We start from the raw sequence: 18138 nt of genomic DNA on the forward strand, positions 1-18138 counted from the left end.
CAAACGACCGTGAAGCTACAAACGCAAGTGCACACACAAACTACTTACGTTCAACATAGACTAGACATAGAAAATGACCCACAACAGCTAAAGCCTATGGCTGCCTTAAATATGGCTCCCAATCAGAGACAACAGTAACCAGCTGTCTCTAATTGAGAACCCATTCAGGCAACCATAGACTTTCCTAGACACCTACACACAACACTAAACCATCTATTCTCCTTAACCCTCTAAACCATACAACCCCCTAGACAATACAAAAACACATACTTCACCATGTCACACCCTGACCTAACTAAAATAATAATGAACACAAAGATAACTAAGGCCAGGGTGTGACAGCCGGTGACCGATGTGGTAAACATCAGTCACCTGGAACATATTCCATTCTGTGCTAGCAAAACAGTCTTGTAGCTTAGCATCTGCTTCTTCGGACAACTTACATATTGAGTCATTTGTATTCCTATTTTAGTTTTTGCTTGTAAGCAGGAATCAGGAGGACAGAGTCAGATTTGCAAAATGGAGGGGTGATGGAGATCTTTCTATGTGTTTCTGTGTGTGGAGTAAAGGTGACGTAAAGGTTTAAAGCTTTTGATAAAGCTAACATAAGTGTATGTGGCTGATGGAAGCAGTAATACATATTATGTTGCAATCTTCAATTGGCTCCTCTTTACTATATTAAGAGGCTTGAAAAAGTATTGTAGTAATATAATAATGCTTACTTCATTGAGAATGTACACTACCGATCAAAAGTTTGGAGTCACTTAGAAATGTCCATGTTTTTGAAAGAAAAGCTAATTTTTGGCCATTAAAATAACCTCAAATTGATCAGAATTACAGTGTAGATATTGTTAATGTTGTAAATGACTATTGTAGCTTGAAACAGTAGATTTTCTAAATGGAATATGATTACAGACCCGTAGCACTCACGTCCGTAGCCATGAAGTGCTTTGAAAGGCTGGTCATGGCTCACATCAACACCATTATCCCAGAAACCCTAGACCCACTCCAATTTGCATACCGCCCAAACAGATCCACAGATGATGCAATCTCTATTGCACTCCACACTACCCTTTCCCACATGGACAAAAGGAGCACCTATGTGAGAATGCTGTTCATTGACTACAGCTCAGCGTTCAACACCATGGTACCCTCAAAGCTCATCACCAAGCTAAAGAACCTGGGACTAAACACTGTTAGGGCTGCGAAAGTTCAACTGAGATAGGAACAGTAGCACACCTGAACTTGGTTAAAATAATTGTTTAATTCAAAAGTTAATAAATGGCAAATACAATTTCCGTATATACGGGTTCAATGTTTCATCACGCAGGATAAGAAAGAGAACTGATTTGTTCCTGACAAAGATAGTATATTATACTCGTGACAGAGATTAGTTCCCGCTTCCGAGCCGGCCTGTCAGAGTAGAGACTGGGCGTGGTTTAGACTCACCCAGCCTATCGTTGGTGTTGGCACATAAGCTGGTCCCAGCCTCTTTGCGCTCTCTGGTGTCCTGTCGCTGTTGCTGTGTAGATTACGCTCCCTCACCCCAGAGACTGGGGTCAGACAGTTTTATAACATTGTCTGAGATATCTGCACCTGTATACAATGTCCACTGTTCTCGCTCAAGGCTAACTACAGCTTCCCAGCACTCTTATCTGGCGCTAACTGTTACTTCCAGAACACACACACAGACACCCAGACTCCCAGGCCAACAGTTTGTCAATATCCAATCACATTTAATACAGTTGCTAATCACGTTTGTTATAGTATTCAATCACATATTATACAGTTGCTAATATTCAATCACGTGTGTTATAGTATTGGGTTATAGTGCATAACTCAGAACCTCACATATGTTCTTCGTGTGTATAGTTGATCTGTTATTGTCCATTGTACACCACAGTCAGCAGTCTCCTGATTCACCCCCCTCCTGTGTCTCTCTAAGATTAGCACAGTCTCGGTCACACAGTACAGCGCCCAACAGCGCCCTTTTTAACACACACACATTTCACACTACTGATACATTTGTTGCATACACACACATATTTAATACACACACATATTTCAGGCTGTGGCCTCATGGTTAGACAGAGCACTGGTAAGAGTGAGAACAATGGAAAATGCAGGTTCACATGAGTCAGTAATTCAAACTTTAATGCATAAGAAGCCCTACTAGCTTATAGTTAGTTAAGCATGTCAAAAAACCTTATAAAACCCCACAACACCTCCCTCTGCACTTGGATCCTGGATTTCCTGACAGGCCGCCCCCAGGTGGTGAGGGTAGGTAGCAACACATCTGCCACGCTGATCCTCAACACTGGAGCTCCCCAGGGGTGCGTGCTCAGTCCTCTCCTGTACTCCCTGTTCACCCACGACTGCATGGCCAGGCATGACTCCAACACCATCATTAAGTTTGCAGACGACACAACAGTGGTAGGCCTGATCACCGACAACGACAAGACAGCCTATAGGGAGGAGGTCAGAGACCTGGCCGGGTGGTGCCAGAATAACAACCTCAAGGCCAGCATCCCGGAGTCGCCTCTTCACTGTGGACATTGAGACTGGTGTTTTGCGGGTATTATTTAATGAAGCTGCCAGTTGAGGACTTGTGAGGCGTCTATTTCACAAACTAGAGATGATATCATGCAGCAGTTAAACTTCTTCTGGCTGCAAGCCCGAGGCCGGCCACAATATGACAACAGCCACTTCAAGTGCAGGGCGCGAAATTCAAAATATATATTTTTGAAATATTTAACTTTCACACATTAACAAGTCCAATACAGCAAATGAAAGGTACACATCTTGTGAATCCAGCCAACATGTCCGATTTTTTAAATGTTTTACAGCGAAAACAGCACGTATATTTATGTTAGCTCACCACCAAATACAAAAAAGGACAGACATTTTTCACAGCACAGGTAGCATGCACAAAGCCAACCTAACTAACCAAGAACCAACCAAACTAACCAAGAAACAACTTCATCAGATGACAGTCTTATAACATGTTATTCAATAAATCTATGTTTTGTTCGAAAAATGTGCATATTTCAGGTATAAATCATAGTTTACATTGCAGCTACAATCAGAAATTGCACCGAAAGCAGCCATAATAATTACAGACACCAACGTCAAATACCTAAATACTCATCATAAAACATTTCTGAAAAATACATAGTGTACAGCAAATGAAAGATAGGCATCTTGTGATTCCAGCCAATATTTCCGATTTATTAAGTGTTTTACAGCGAAAACACAATATAGCGTTATATTAGCTTACCACAATAGCCAGAAACACAAGCCATTCCCCAGTAGCAAAGGTTAGCGATCGTAACAAACCAGCAAAAGATATATAATTTTTGACTAACCTTGATAAGCTTCATCAGATGACAGTCCTATAACATCAGGTTATACATACACTTATGTTTTGTTCGAAAATGTGCATATTTAGAGCTGAAATCAGTGGTTATACATTGTGCTAATGTAGCATATTTTTCCCACAACGTCCGGATATTTTTCTGACACTTTTTCTGACACACATATTCTGACCAAATAGCTATTCATAAACATAACTAAAAAATACATGTTGTATAGGAAATGACAGATACACTAGTTCTTAATGCAATCGCCGTGTTAGAATTCTAAAAATAACTTCATTACAGCTTAGGTATAGCGAGAGAGTACCCAAAAGCTGGGCGCAACGACTAGCACAACATGTTCGACAGATATATGAAATAGCATCATAAAATGGGTCCTACTTTTGCTGATCTTTCATCAGAATGTTGTACAAGGGGTCCTTTGTCCAGAACAATCGTTGTTTGGATTTAGAACGGCCTTTTTCCCTCTCGATTTAGCAAGCACACTTGCCAAGTGGCGCGAATCTCTCCATGTCAACAAACGGAAGAGAACGGAACACGGCAAAACTCCCGAAAAAATTTAAATAATCTGATTAAACTATATTGAAAAAACATATTTTACGATGATATTGTCACATGTATCAAATAAAATCAAAGCCGGAGATAGTCGTCGCCTATAACGACAGCTTTTCAGAAGGCAATCCCCGGTTCCTTCTCGCGCCTTCCTGAAAACAGGAAATGGGTGACACGTCATTCCAAGAGGATTTATTCCACTTCAGACCAAGATAAACACTCAATTTCTTCTCTCACTGCCTCTTGACATCTAGGGGAAGGTGTATGACGTGCATGTATACTAATACGTATCATGCCCATTTATAGGCAGGACCTAGAACAGAGCCTCGATTTCAGACTTTCCACTTCCTGGTCAGGAAGTTTGTGCCAAATGAGTTCTGTTTTACTCACAGATATAATTCAAACGGTTTTAGAAACTAGAGAGTGTTTTCTATCCAATAGTAATAATAATATGCATATTGTACGAGCAAGAATTGAGTACGAGGCCGTTTGAAATGGGCACCTTTTATCTGGCTACTCAATACTGCCCCTGCAGCCCAAACAGGTTAATGGTGATCCTTAATAAATACAATACAAAAAATATTAGGAAGGTATTCTACTATGTACTCTACCGTTTGTGTTGTTGTGTTGTGTGGAGTTCTGAGTGACAGTAACCCTGAACATACACTACATGACCAAAAGTATGTGGACACCTGCTCGTAGAACATCTCATTCCGAAATCATGGGCATTAATATGGAGTTGGTCCTACCTTTGCTGCTATAACAGCCGTCACTCTACTGGGGGACTTGCTTCCATTCAACCACAAGAGCATTAGTGAGGTCGAGCACTGATGTTGGGCGATTAGCCCTGGCTTGTGGACTGCGTTCCAATTCATCCCAAAGGTGTTTGATTGGGTTGAGGTCAGGGCTCTGTGCAGGCCAGTCAAGTTCTTCCACACTAATCTCGACACACCATTTCTGTAAGGACCTCCCTTTTTGCACTGGCATATTGTCATGCTGAAACAGGAAAGGGCCCCAAACAGTTGCCACAAAATTGGAAGCACAGAATCGTCTAGAGTATGTCATTGAATGCTGTAGCTTTAAGATTTCGCTTTACTGGAACTAAGGGGCCTAGCCATAACCATGAAAGACAGCCCCATACCATTATTCCACTCTTCCACCACTCATCCACCAAACTTTACAGTTGGCACTATGCATTGGGGCAGGTAGCGTTCTCCTGGCATCCGCCAAACCCAGATTTGTCCGTCAGACTACCAGCTGGTGAAGCATGATTCATCACTCCAGAGAACGCGTTTCCACTGCTCCATTGACGTGAGCTTTACACCACTCCAGCCATAGTGTATATTATCCTTTTACCAGCCACAAGTACTGATGTACTGACTGAGTAGTGGTGGTACAGTAGATTGGAGAAGAAAAACAATTGACAGATTAGCTGGGCTCTCTAACCCTGTTCCTGGAGAGCTAGAGTCCTGTAGGTTTTTGCTTCAACCCAAATTTAGCACACCTGATTCTAATAATTAGCTGGTTGATAAGCTGAATAAGGTTATTTATAACTGGGGTTGGAGCGAAAACCTACTGAAGGGTAGCTCTCCAGGAACAGGGTTGGAGAGCCCTGGATTAGAGTAATTTAGCAAACTGTATGAGATAGGGAGTGGAATGAACTTGCCCCTAAATGCTGATCTTGGGTCAGTTTTGAATTTCGCCCACTAATGATTTAAGGTTAGGATTGGGGGAGGGATGCCGATCCTATATCTTTATATAGGGGAAATTTCACCCTGGCATGCATGATAAGTGTATAAATATAATGCTCCTAGAATGCCTTGTTTGTCTGGTAAAGAGGAGTGTTGAATGGAAAAAATGAACACACCCCTTTACCCTAGTTATCTCCAGAACATTTCTCCCCACCAATGACTTTTATTGTTTTATTAACTCTGCTCTGGCTCTGATAGTGGCCAATAATATTTTTAACAGCTCATGTTGATTTCATAAAAAAAAAAAATGTACTGCATACTGTTTTTGATCCATGTTATAGATGATGCTTTTGCCTGTGGAAAATGTACACTCACAAAACACACGCTCGCATGCACGTGCAAGCATGCGCGTACACACAGACACAGCTGGTTGTTATTAGCATTATGTTTTATCTAGCGGGATAAGTACATACCACCAGAGTGTGTAGATTTCTGTCACTCTTGTTCGTTTCTGGCAACACACACACACACACACACAGATGGTGCTCTTCTCTATTATGGTTCTCTGTAATTGTAATTCTCCCTGCAGGTACTCTGACATAAAACAATAACTCAGCCATCAGTGTGAGGGAGGACTTGGTGTGTGTGTTCATTTTACTTCTTGGTCGAGCCCACATAAGGCTACTCGTTCCTTGGGAACTGCAGTGTCTGCTTGCGCTTTGTTCTTTCTTTCAAATTAGCAACGGATTCAGACCTGGAAAATCAAATGTGTGTGTGTGTGTGTGTGGTCAAATCAAATTTTATTGGTCACACACCCATGGTTAGCAGATGCTATTGCGAGTGTAGCGAAATGCTTGTGCTTCTAGTTCCGACAGTGCAGCAATATCTAACACGTAATCTAACAATTCCAAAACAACTACCTAATACACATATAAGTAAAGGAATGGAATAAGAATATATACATACAAATATATGGATGAGCAATGACAGCAGCATAGGCAAGATGCAATAGATGGCATAAAATACAGTATATGCATATGAGATGAGTCATGCAAGATACGTAAAAATTATTAAAGTGCCATTGTTTAAAGTGACTAATGATCCATTTATTAAAGTGGCCAATGATTTCAAGTCTGTATGTAGGCAGCAGCCTCTCTGTGTTAGCGATGGCTGTTTAACAGTCTGATGGCCTTGAGATAGAAGCAATTTTTCAGTCTCTCGGTCCCAGCTTTGATGCATCTGTACTGACCTCGCCTTCTGAATGGATGGTAGCGGGGTGAACAGGCAGTGGCTTGGGTGGTTGTTGTCCTTGATGATCTTTTTGGCCTTCCTGTGACATCGGGTGCTGTAGGTGTCCTGAGGGCAGGTAGTTTGCCCCCAGTGATGCGTTGTGCAGACCGCACCACCCTCTGGAGAGCCTTGCGGTTGTGGGTGGTGCAGTTGCCGTACCAGGCGGTGATGCAGCCCGACAGGATGCTCTCCATTGTGCATCTGTAAAAGTTTGTGAGGGTTTTAGGTGACAAGTCAAATTTCTTCAGCCTCCTGAGGTTGAAGAGGCACTGCTGCGCCTTCTTCACCACACTGTCTGTGTGGGTGGACCATTTCAGTTTGTCCGTGATGTGTATACCGAGGAACTTAAAACTTTCCACCTTCCCCACTGCTTTCCCGTCGATGTGGACGGGACAGAAGTTTCCTGAAGTCCATGATCATCTTTGTTTTGTTTTGTTGACGTTGAGTGAGGGGTTGTTTTGCTGACACCACACTCCGAGTGCCCTCACCTCCTCCCTGTAGGCTGTCTCGTCATTGTTGGTAATCAAGTCTACTAATGTTGTGTCGTCTGCAAACTTGATGAGATGGAGGCGTGCATGGCCACGCAGTCGTGGGTGAACAGGGAGTACAGGAGGGGGCTGAGCACGCACCCGTGTGGGGCCCCAGTCTTGAGGATCAGCGAAGTGAAGATGTTGATTCCTACTTTCACCACCTGGGGGCGACCCGTCAGGAAGTCCAGGACCCAATTGCACAGGGCGGGGTTGATACACAGGGCCTCTAGGTATATGATGAGCTTGGAAGGTACTATGGTGTTGAATGCTGAGCTATAGTCAATGAACAGCATTCTTACATAGGTATTCCTCTTGTCCAGATGGGATAGGGCAGTGTGCAGTGTTATGGCGATTGCATTGTCTGTGGACCTATTGGGGGGGTAAGCAAATAATGATATGATCCTTGACTAGCCTCTCAAAGCACTTCATGATGACAGAAGTGAGTGCTACGGGGCGATAGTCATTTAGTTCAGTTACCTTTTCCTTCTTCGGTACAGGAACAATGGTGGCCATTTTGAAGCATGTGGGGACAGCAGACTGGGATAGGGAGAAATTGAATATGTCCATGAACAGACCAGCCAGCTGGTCTGTGTATGCTCTGATGATGCGGCTAGGGATGCTGTCTGGGCCGGCAGCCTTGTGAAGGTTAACATGTTTAAATGTCTTACTCACGCCGGCCACGGAGAAGGAGAGCCCACAGTCCTTGGTAGCGGGCCACATTGGTGGCACTGTATTATCCTCAAAGCGGGCAAAGAAGGTGTTTAGTTTGTCTGGAAGCAAGACTTCGGTGTCCGTGACGTGGCTGTAGTCCGTGATTGTCTGTAGACCCTGCCACATACGTCTCATGTCTGAGCCATTGAATTGCGACTCCACTTTGTCTCTGTACTGACATTTTGCTTGTTTGATTGCCTTGCAGAGGGAATAACTACACTGTTTGTATTCGGCCATATTCCCAGTCACTTTTCCATGGTTAAATGCGGTGGTTCACGTTTTCAGTTTTGCGCGATGCTGCCATCTATCCACGGTTTCTGGTTAGGGTAGCTTTTAATACTCACAGTGGGAACAAAATATCCTTTGCACTTCCTTATAAATTCCCTCACCGAATCAGCATATACGTCAATATTATTCTCTGAGGCTACCCTTGTGTGTGTAGGCCTATGTGTCCTACCAGACTGAGAGAGAAAACACATGCAATGATGCAGGTGTAGATGAGACGGACTGTGTCCCCCCAGGTCTCATCTTCTCCAATGTCTAAATCAGACTCTACTGAACCACCAGGCCAGGTCCAGGGATGGACTGGGACCAGAAAACGGCCCAGGAATTTCTAACACACTGTCCCATTTTTGTCCTTGAGGCTCCTATTATTAACCCAATTATGATAATTCTGTGCTAAAACCCCATGTTTAGATGGGCCCACAGGACTAAAGATGGACCGGCCCATCTGGCATTTGCCCGAACTGCCCTTGGGATGATAATACTCTTACATCTTCAGTGGGCAGCTGAGCTGATTGAATTTCCTCTTATTTGGGTATTTCTGGAATTAAATCATATTTCTGGTCATCATCTTTCTATTCCATATATCTATGAACACCTCAAATTAGAGCTCCAACTTGTTCCCTCTAAGAAAACAACCTTTTATCACCCTGACGTCATTGTCATGTCACCTCTGATAATGACTAACCTGTGTGCGCACGGAGCCAGAATGAGTTTCATTGTTTCATGTATCGTGCCGTATCTCTCTCTTCTCTCTTTCTCACGCTCTGGGACTATAATGATTGTCTTGAAATTAGTTTTAGAACAAAGAGGCATTCCATTCTTCATTGTGTGTCTGTCTAAATGTGTGTGCGCTTGTCTATTTTTTTTATTTGTGTATGTGTCTCATTCTGTGAGGGTGTAACGCTCTCCATTGTTTGTCTGTCTCCACCTCTCATTGTGTGGCATCTCTGTTCCCCATATGTGTAATTGTTTCAAGTGCTGAGGAACATGGTCTTTAGAGAGACACAGAACACAATATGAACAGACCCTTCTAGACTATTATAAAGAGAGTAGAGAGGCTCAACACAGACCTCTCAATTAACAATTAAACCCCCCTTTACACTGTTTTCCTTACTGTACACCAGACGCTTGAGCTACAACGTAGTAATAATGGACTGCTGTTTCTCTTTGCTTATTTGAGCTGTTCTTTCCATAATATGGACTTGGTCTTTTAACAAATAGGGCTATTTTATGTATACCCCCTACCTTGTCACAACACAACTGATTGGCTCAAATGCATTAAGAAAGAAATAAATTCCACAAATGAACTTTTAAGAAGTGTAACGGCAGCCGAAGAGGAGGTGTAGCAGGGATCGGACCAATACGCAGCGTGGTAGGTGTCCATGTTTTAATAATAATCAACTGAACATGAACACAATACAAAATAACAAATGTGGCAAAACCGAAACAGTCCTATCTGGTGCAATGAACACAAAGACAGAAGACAACCACCCACAAACCCCAACACAAAACAAGCTACCTAAATATGGTTCCCAATCAGAGACAATGACAAACACCTGCCTCTGATTGAGATCCATATTAGGCCAAACAACAAACCCAACATAGAAACACAACATATCGATAACCCACCCAACTCACACCCTGACCACACTAAAACAAAGACAAAACAGAGAACGTGACAAGAAGGCATACCTTAATTAGTTAATTGAAATGCATTCCTGGTGACTACCTCATGAAGTTGGTTGAGAGAATGCCAAGAGTGTGCAAAGCTGTCATCAAGGCAAAGGGTGGCTATTTGAAATATATTTTGATTTGTTTAACACTTTTTTGGTCACTACATGATTCCATATGTGTTATTTCATAGTTTTGATGTCAAATTGTAATAGTCACATGTGCTGAATACAACAGGTGTAGTAGACCTTACAGTGAAATGCTTACTTACAAGCACCTAGCCAACAATGCAGTTTCAAAAATACGAATAAAAATAAGAAATAAAAGTAACAAGTAGTCAAAGAGCAGCAGTAAAATAACAATAGTGAGACTATATACAGGGGGTACCGGTACAGAGTCAATGTGTGGGGGCACCAGTGGGGGCACCCACTCAGTCTGTCTTTCCAGGCCTCCTGGTAGTTTGACATCAAATTGTGAGCATTTCTTTTTCGAAAAAATATTATGGGTGATGTTTTAGTCACTCCAAAAGCTATTTTACATGGCAATCAGAATGACTGTTCGGGATCTTAAAGGCTTTTATAAGCCAAATAATTATCATCCTGTGCAAAAACACTGATTTAGACCAGCCCACTAGCCTAAAGATGGAAAACTGCCCGTGGCGTGTGTTTATGTGTGTTTATGTGTGTTTATGCCCAAACTCCCTTTATGTTATGCAACATAGCATAACAAATTGGAATATTACATTCTTACTTCCTGTTACATACCGTTGCTCTGCTGGAAGAAGACTTATTGAAACGCATTGTATGCACAATTTACATTGTAATCTCTATTAGTTGTTTCTGTGACTTCTGTAAGTATGTTTTTGAAGTGTATCCATGGTGCAACTTATATCACGTGAGACATCAACTTTAATATATTTTTTTTTATGGGCCGTTGTTGAGGGAATTAAATAATTCCTCTAATGTACTCATTAATTAAATTCAATCTGTCTATTTATAAGAATTTGTAAGATACTTATTAACATAAAATAGACAGGATACAGTCTTATTAAAATTAGATAATAGTATTTATTCTCGGAGCACGCTACCATTTGACCATAAACAACAGTTTATATACAAGATATGACGTCATAGGTTATAGAATAAATCTCCTCGTCCTGACCAATATAAAACAGGCTCAAAAGTTCATTCCAACTTCCCAGCACACACACATGACACACAATATAATCTATTCTCCTGAAGGCTCACTATAATTTATTACCACTTTAGCAGACAACTCAAGATAATGGAAGACCTAAAAAGTTACTCACTTCCTTATCTAAACATCCCAGGGCTAAGTTGGGTCAGATCAACCATAGTTTAACGACCCTTTTTGCTTATTTTATAACCCACAGCACAAATCTCTTTTCACTAGGCGTGCAGAGTTCAATTAGTTATAGTTTTCTAGAAATTGTTTTAGTTATTATTAACAAAATTCCTAACAGCCGTGCTTTGTGTGGGTGTCCTCTCCTCTCCTCATCACTTCTCTGATATAAAAGTACTCAAAGTAAAAGATAAATTAAGGGATGGATGGTCAAGAGGTAAACGAACGGAAATATAAATCACTGTGAAACACAGCACATGCAGGCGCTGAATATCTTGTTGCCATGGAAATAGTTTTGTTAGGCGATGTGACACAGTTAGGAAATGTGCACAGCACTCCGTTAAGATATTATATACTGTATGTAGGATAGCTCTGTCTCACTCGATACCCATCTATCTCTCTGTATCTCTCTCACTTGCACTTTCTCTATAACTCTTTCCATTTCTTTCTCTATATGTATTTATTTTTCTCTTTCTTTATCTGTCTCTTGTGTCTTCCTTTCTTGTTCTCATTATTTCTCTTCCTCTTTTTCTTCCTCTTTCTTTTTATCTGTCCTCTCCCTATAAGCGAGGCAGTATGACAGCACAGATCATCGTTGATGGAGAACACTATACAGGCTTTATGTAAAGGCTTATATGAAGGTGACATGAAAACAGAGCATGGATAGATGTTCTCTGGATTCTGTTCGGTTTCATTCCCCCCTGTACCACTAACAGAGGGGAATAGAGAGAGAGAGAGACAGAGAGAAGGGTGAGCGTTAAGAATTTTGAAGAGGAGCAAATTGGAGAAGACGAGAGGAGAGCGGCAAAGAGAAGGAAGAGGACAGCTGGAGTGGGTGGAAAGGTGCAATGCAAAGAGAGGAGGAGGAGAGTGAGGGAAAGGTGGAGGTGCGTGAGATGAAGTGGGAGTAGAGAAGGAGAATGTGGGAGCCGCAATCTTCTCTATGCTGAGAGAGGGAAGAGGAGGATGAGAAGAAGAGAGAGTCAGTTGTGTCTTTTCTTCTGTTCTCTTCGCTGACTTTGAAAAGCAGCTACTCTGCTAAACCACAGCCCCAGGACATGACAATTTGAATAAAAGTCTCTACCGCTTCACCCAATACCTGGTGTGTGTGTGTGTGTGTGTGTGTGTGTGTGTGTGTGTGTGTGTGTGTGTGTGTGTGTGTGTGTGTGTGTGTGTGTGTGTGTGTGTGTGTGTGTGTGTGTGTGTGTGTGTGTGTGTCAGCTCATTTAAGTACACTGTGTGTGGGATAGTAGGTTACGGAAGGCAGTAGTCTGGCGGAAAACAGTGACACCTCCCTTGGAGGTCTGAAGAATTTTGTATTGCAAAAACAGTTTGAATGGTCCGCTGGGACAAGATTTTTTATTGGATGTTACATTTCAATAACCCTCCCCCACGCGCCCGTAGAAGGAGTGCTTTGTGTTATAATTTATGTGTCACTGTTTTCCGTCCTAGTATGTGTTGCCTATGCTAGTTTCACGTGCTAGTTTTCAAGTTATCAAGTGTGGCCGACAGTCTGCAATTTTATATTTATTGAAATTGAAAGTAGATTTAAGCTGGGAAAATCAAACATCACAACATGTTCTTAACCGCTCTGGTGACAAACACACTTTTTTCCTTGTCTCCATTCGTCCACATGGCTGTACTTTACTACCACCGAAAATATAATGAAGATTGGACATTATTTTGTTTTTGTAACGACTCAAAAAACAGAGGCAGTGGGAGAACCTATTCATGTAAGTAAATAAATGTTTTAAATATAGCTAGTCGGCTAACTCAACTGAGCTGCTAAACTTTAGACACTGTTTAGCTAAGTGACTGTGTATTTGTATTTATTAGGTAGCAGCTACTCTTCTTGGGGTCCAAATACATTAAGGCACTTTGCATCCCAAAAAACTAAAGATAAAACAGTACATCATATAACATTATTACACCACTACATATCTACAATACAAAATGTATAATACCACCATACAACAATATTACAATGTACGTGTGTGTAGAGTATGTGTGCTAGCTAGTGTTTGTGTAATTGTAATTGTATTTATTATGGATCCCCATTAGCTACTGCCAAGGCAGCAGCTACTCTATCTGGGGTCCAGCTAAATTAAGGCAGTTTAAACAATTTAAAAAACATTACAATACATTCACAGATTTCCCAACACACTGTGTGCCATCAGGCCCGTACTCCACCACTACCACATATCTACAGTACAAAATCCACGTGTACATGTGTGTGTAGTGCGTATGTTATCGTGTGTGTATGCATGTGTCTGTGCCAATGTCTGTGTTGCTTCACAGTCCCCGCTGTTCCATAAGGTGTTTTTTAAATTTGTTTTTTAAATCTAATTTTACTGCTTGCATCAGTTACTTGATGTGGAATAGAGTTCCATGTAGTCATGGCTCTATGTAGTACCGTAGTCTGTTCTGGACTTGGGGATTGTGAAGAGACCTCTGGCGGCATGTCTTATGGGGTGTGCATGGGTGTCCGAGGTGCATGGGTGCATTCAGCTTGTCAACACTTCTTACAAAAACAAGTAGTGATGAAATCAGTCTCACCTCCACTTTGAGCCATGAGAGATTGACGTGCATATTATTAATATTAGCTCTCTGTGTACATTGAATTGACATTTTCCTAAGTCTCTCTTTGTGGCACCTGACCACACGATTGAACAGTTGTCCAGGTGCGACAAAACGGGCCTGTAGGACCTGCCTTGTTGATACTGTTGTTAAGGTTTAGTGAATGATTTGTCCCAAATACAATGCTTTTAGTTTTTTAACTTATTCCTTGCCACCCATTCTGAAACTAACTGCAGCTCTTTGTTAAGTATTTCAGTTGCTGTAGTAGTTGATGTGTATAGTGTTGAGTCATCTGCATACATAGACACACTGGCTTTACTAGAAATGGAAAATATTAAGGGGCCTATAGAGCTGCCCTGGGGAATTTGTGATTCTACCTGGAGAGGCTTCCATTAAAGTACACCCTCTGTGTTCTGTTAGACAGGTAACTTTTTATCCACAATATAGTAGGGGGTGTAAAGCCATTATATATACAATACGTTTTTCCAGCAGCAGAGTATGATTGATACTGTTAAATTAAGTCTAACAAAATAGCCCCCCACAATCTGTTTATCATCAATTTCTCTCAGCCAATCATCAGTCATTTGTGTAAGTGCTGTGCTTGTTGAATATGCTTCCCTATAAACATGCTGAAAGTCTGTTGTCAATTTGTTTACTGTAAAATAGAATTGTATCTGATCAACAACAAAACAAAATCTTAAAAAGTTCACTAAGGGTTGGTAACAGGCTGAATAATCGACTACCAGATGAGCTAAATTACTTCTATGCTCGCTTCTAGGCAAGTAACACTGAAACATGCATGAGAACATCAGCTGTTCCGGACAGCTGTGTGATCATGCTCTCCACAGCCAATGTGAGTAAGACCTTTAAACAGGTCAACATTCACAAGGCCGCAGGGCCAGACACAACAGTGGTAGGCCTGATCACCGACAACGACAAGACAGCCTATAGAGAGGAGGTCAGAGACCTGGCCGTGTGGTGCCAGCACAACAACCTCTCCCTCAACGTGATCAAGACAAAGGAGATGATTGTGGACTACAGGAAAAGGAGAATCGAGCACGCCCCCATTCTCATCAACAGGGCTATAGTGGTGCAGGTTGAGAGCTTCAAGTTCCTTGGTGTCCAAATCACCAACAAACTAACATGGTCCAAGCACACCAAGACAGTTGTGAAGAGTGCACAACAAAAACTATTCCCCCTCAGGAGACAAAAGATTTGGCATGGTTCCTCAGATCCTCAAAAGGTTCTACAGATGCACCATTGAGAGCATCCTGACTGGTTGCATCACTGCCTAGTATGGCAACTGCTTGGCCTCCGACCATACGCACTTCCCTCCGACCGCAAGGCACTACAGAGGGTAGAGCATACGGACCAGTACATCACTGGGGCCAAGCTTCCTGCCATCCAGGACCTCTGTACCAGGCAGTGTCGGAGGAATGCCCTAAAAATTGTCAAAGACTCCAGCCACCCTAGTCATAGACTGTTCTTTCTGCTACCGAATGGCAAGTGGTACCAGAGCTCCAAGTCTAGGTCATCTACCCCCAAGCCATAAGACTCCTGAACATCTAATCAAATGGCTACCCAGACTATGTGCAAATTTTACATTGCTGTTACTCGCTGTTATTATCTATGCTTAGTCACTTTAATAACTCTACCTACATGTACATGTTACCTCAATTACCTCGACTAACTGTTGCCCCCGCACATTGACTCTGTACCGGTACCCCCTGTATAAAGCCTCGCTATTGTTATCTTACTGCTGCTCTTTAATTATTTGTAACTTTTTTTTCTTATTTATTTTATTTATTTTTAACTGCATTGTTGGTTAGGGCTTCTAAGTAAGCATTTCACTGTATGGTCTGCACCTGTTGTACTCAGCGCATGTGACATAACATTTGATTTGATTTATTTGAGCTAGTAAAGGGGGCTTTACCATTCTTGGGTAGCCTGAGGGCACGCACTTTCTAGTAGGCTTAGATTGAAGCAATAGGTGTGGCAATATCGTCTGCCATTTTTATTCATTATGGATCCATTTTGCTATCATTCTTTATATAATTTATCTTTGTTTCATAGTATAGTTTCTTCTTTTTATTCAGTTTAATTAAATGTCATCACCTAGCTAACTTCCTTTTAGCTAGCTATCTTAATATAACCATTCTAAATTAAAAACAGTCTCCAAATGTATTTGCAGATAACAGCCATGGAAGAGGGTGAAATTGCAGCTCCAGCTGTCTATAAAGGGAAAGTGTAGGCTACTGGATAGGGCAGGTAACTTTGTGGGAGGACATTATGAAAGGATTCTCCAGTTCCAGTCCCTAGAGGGGGGAACTTTGAGGACATAGATATAATGCCACAAAATATTTATTCAGTGCAGTCTAATTTGAGTAAAATGAAGCCTGTTTCTTTGTGATGTTTTCTCTCCTCAGATATCAAAAGCTGTGAAAGCCTGTTTGCAGATGAAGAGAGCTGTCCCAATGAATGTCCCAAAAGACTAAGGGTATATTCTATATGCCATGACATCGGTTATATGTGTAGGCCTACCTATGTTAGCAAATGTTGCATACAAAAATACAGTTAAAAAATACAGTTCACCTGAGATGATGCTTTGGTAATAAAAGCTTACTTGTACTACTCAATTATGTATTGTTGTTTAGACTAAGATGTCTAAACTTTACATACAAGTTAGCTTATTTTTTGCATTTTGAAGTGATGAAGTGTTGATTCTTTGAAGTGAAGTTTTAAACTTGTTTTAATTGTTTTAACTATTATTCAAAATTAACTAGTGTCAATGTTGATTAAGCACATATCACAATCCTGCAATAAAGAGGGGAATGGGTTCTGTCTTTAATGTCTCTGTGTTGTATTCTCAAATGAACATTTCCTTTTTGTCTAGTTGTAAGACCTACAATCTGTTTTATTTTAATGTCACTCTCTCAGTATATTAGCTCTTATCATATGGTATAGGCCTACAGTATGATGGCATTACTGGCCGTATGGGCATCTGTCATCTGAAGCAGAGAATAGCTATACTCACACATTGTTTACATGTTGAGCTATATGTTCTCAATTTAAAATGATACCAGTAGACAATGTATACCATATACCAGATTTTGTACATGCCTTTTAAGTGCTGACATATAAAATAGTTTAGTGCAAATCCAACCCTTGTAATTTAGGTACAGTATGAAAATAAACAGATTACGATTATGCTATAGGAGATGAGCATTACAGGTAACATTTTATAAGGTTCATTTTATTTCATGCATTTCAGCAATGTTGCTAGCAAGAAAATTGTGTTCTCAATGTTCATAAACTGAACTTCAATTAAACTACTCGGTCTGTTACCAAGAATTTGTAAGGTTCTTGTTGAAATGAAACAGACAGAGGCCAGTCTACAAAAGTCAGAATGTTTATTTACGAGAGCTCTCCTTATCATTTCCTGTACATTGGTTTATATACCTCTCATTTTGTCATAAATGTCCCTACTCCTCTCAGACAATATAGTTCACAGGTCTTCTCCTACTCATACATTGCCTGCCACCTGTTATACAATCTACTACAAGCCCAAGGTTTCTCCCCTCCCTGGGTGGGGAGACTTCCTTCCCTGTTATCAGTTCCACAGTGGTCACAAGTTGTCTGCCACAGTTCCTTGCCTGCTAACAGTCCCTCTTTCTTATGGACAAACATTATTTATCATTACACAGAGACAGGGTATAATTATGTTAGTTATAGTTCTACGTTAAATGTATACAGCATTTAGTCATTATTCATAAAATTCATAACACATAGTTAACCTTCTAGGCTTTATAATTGTGAGAGAAATTGAACTAGCTAGGAGCTAGCTAGTTCGTTTTACCTAGGTAGCTTGCAAGGTTAGCTGACTTTTCTCAAAACGAACCTCATTGTGGCTAGCTACTTTTTGTCCCTAATGCTAGCCTTTACAGCCAAATATCACTTTAGAAATGTTAACATTTAAAATATTGATATGTCCAACATTGTAGACCATTTCTTCCATATTGCTGCAGTTTTAGCTCATCTCGAAATAACAGAGAAATGCTGTGAAAACCAGTGTGCCGCAAACATTCAAAAATATTT

The 18138-nt window shown here is 41.1% G+C and overlaps 1 protein-coding gene across 1 annotated transcript in view; it reads left to right on the top strand.

The window, feature by feature from the left end:
• Window positions 1–18138, top strand: part of rasgrf2b (Ras protein-specific guanine nucleotide-releasing factor 2b) — a 247634-nt gene that overhangs the window by 35442 nt on the left and 194054 nt on the right. The window lies entirely within an intron of this gene.

This window comes from Salvelinus namaycush, chromosome 1 (assembly GCF_016432855.1).
Source record: "Salvelinus namaycush isolate Seneca chromosome 1, SaNama_1.0, whole genome shotgun sequence".
NCBI classification, from domain to species: domain Eukaryota; kingdom Metazoa; phylum Chordata; class Actinopteri; order Salmoniformes; family Salmonidae; genus Salvelinus; species Salvelinus namaycush.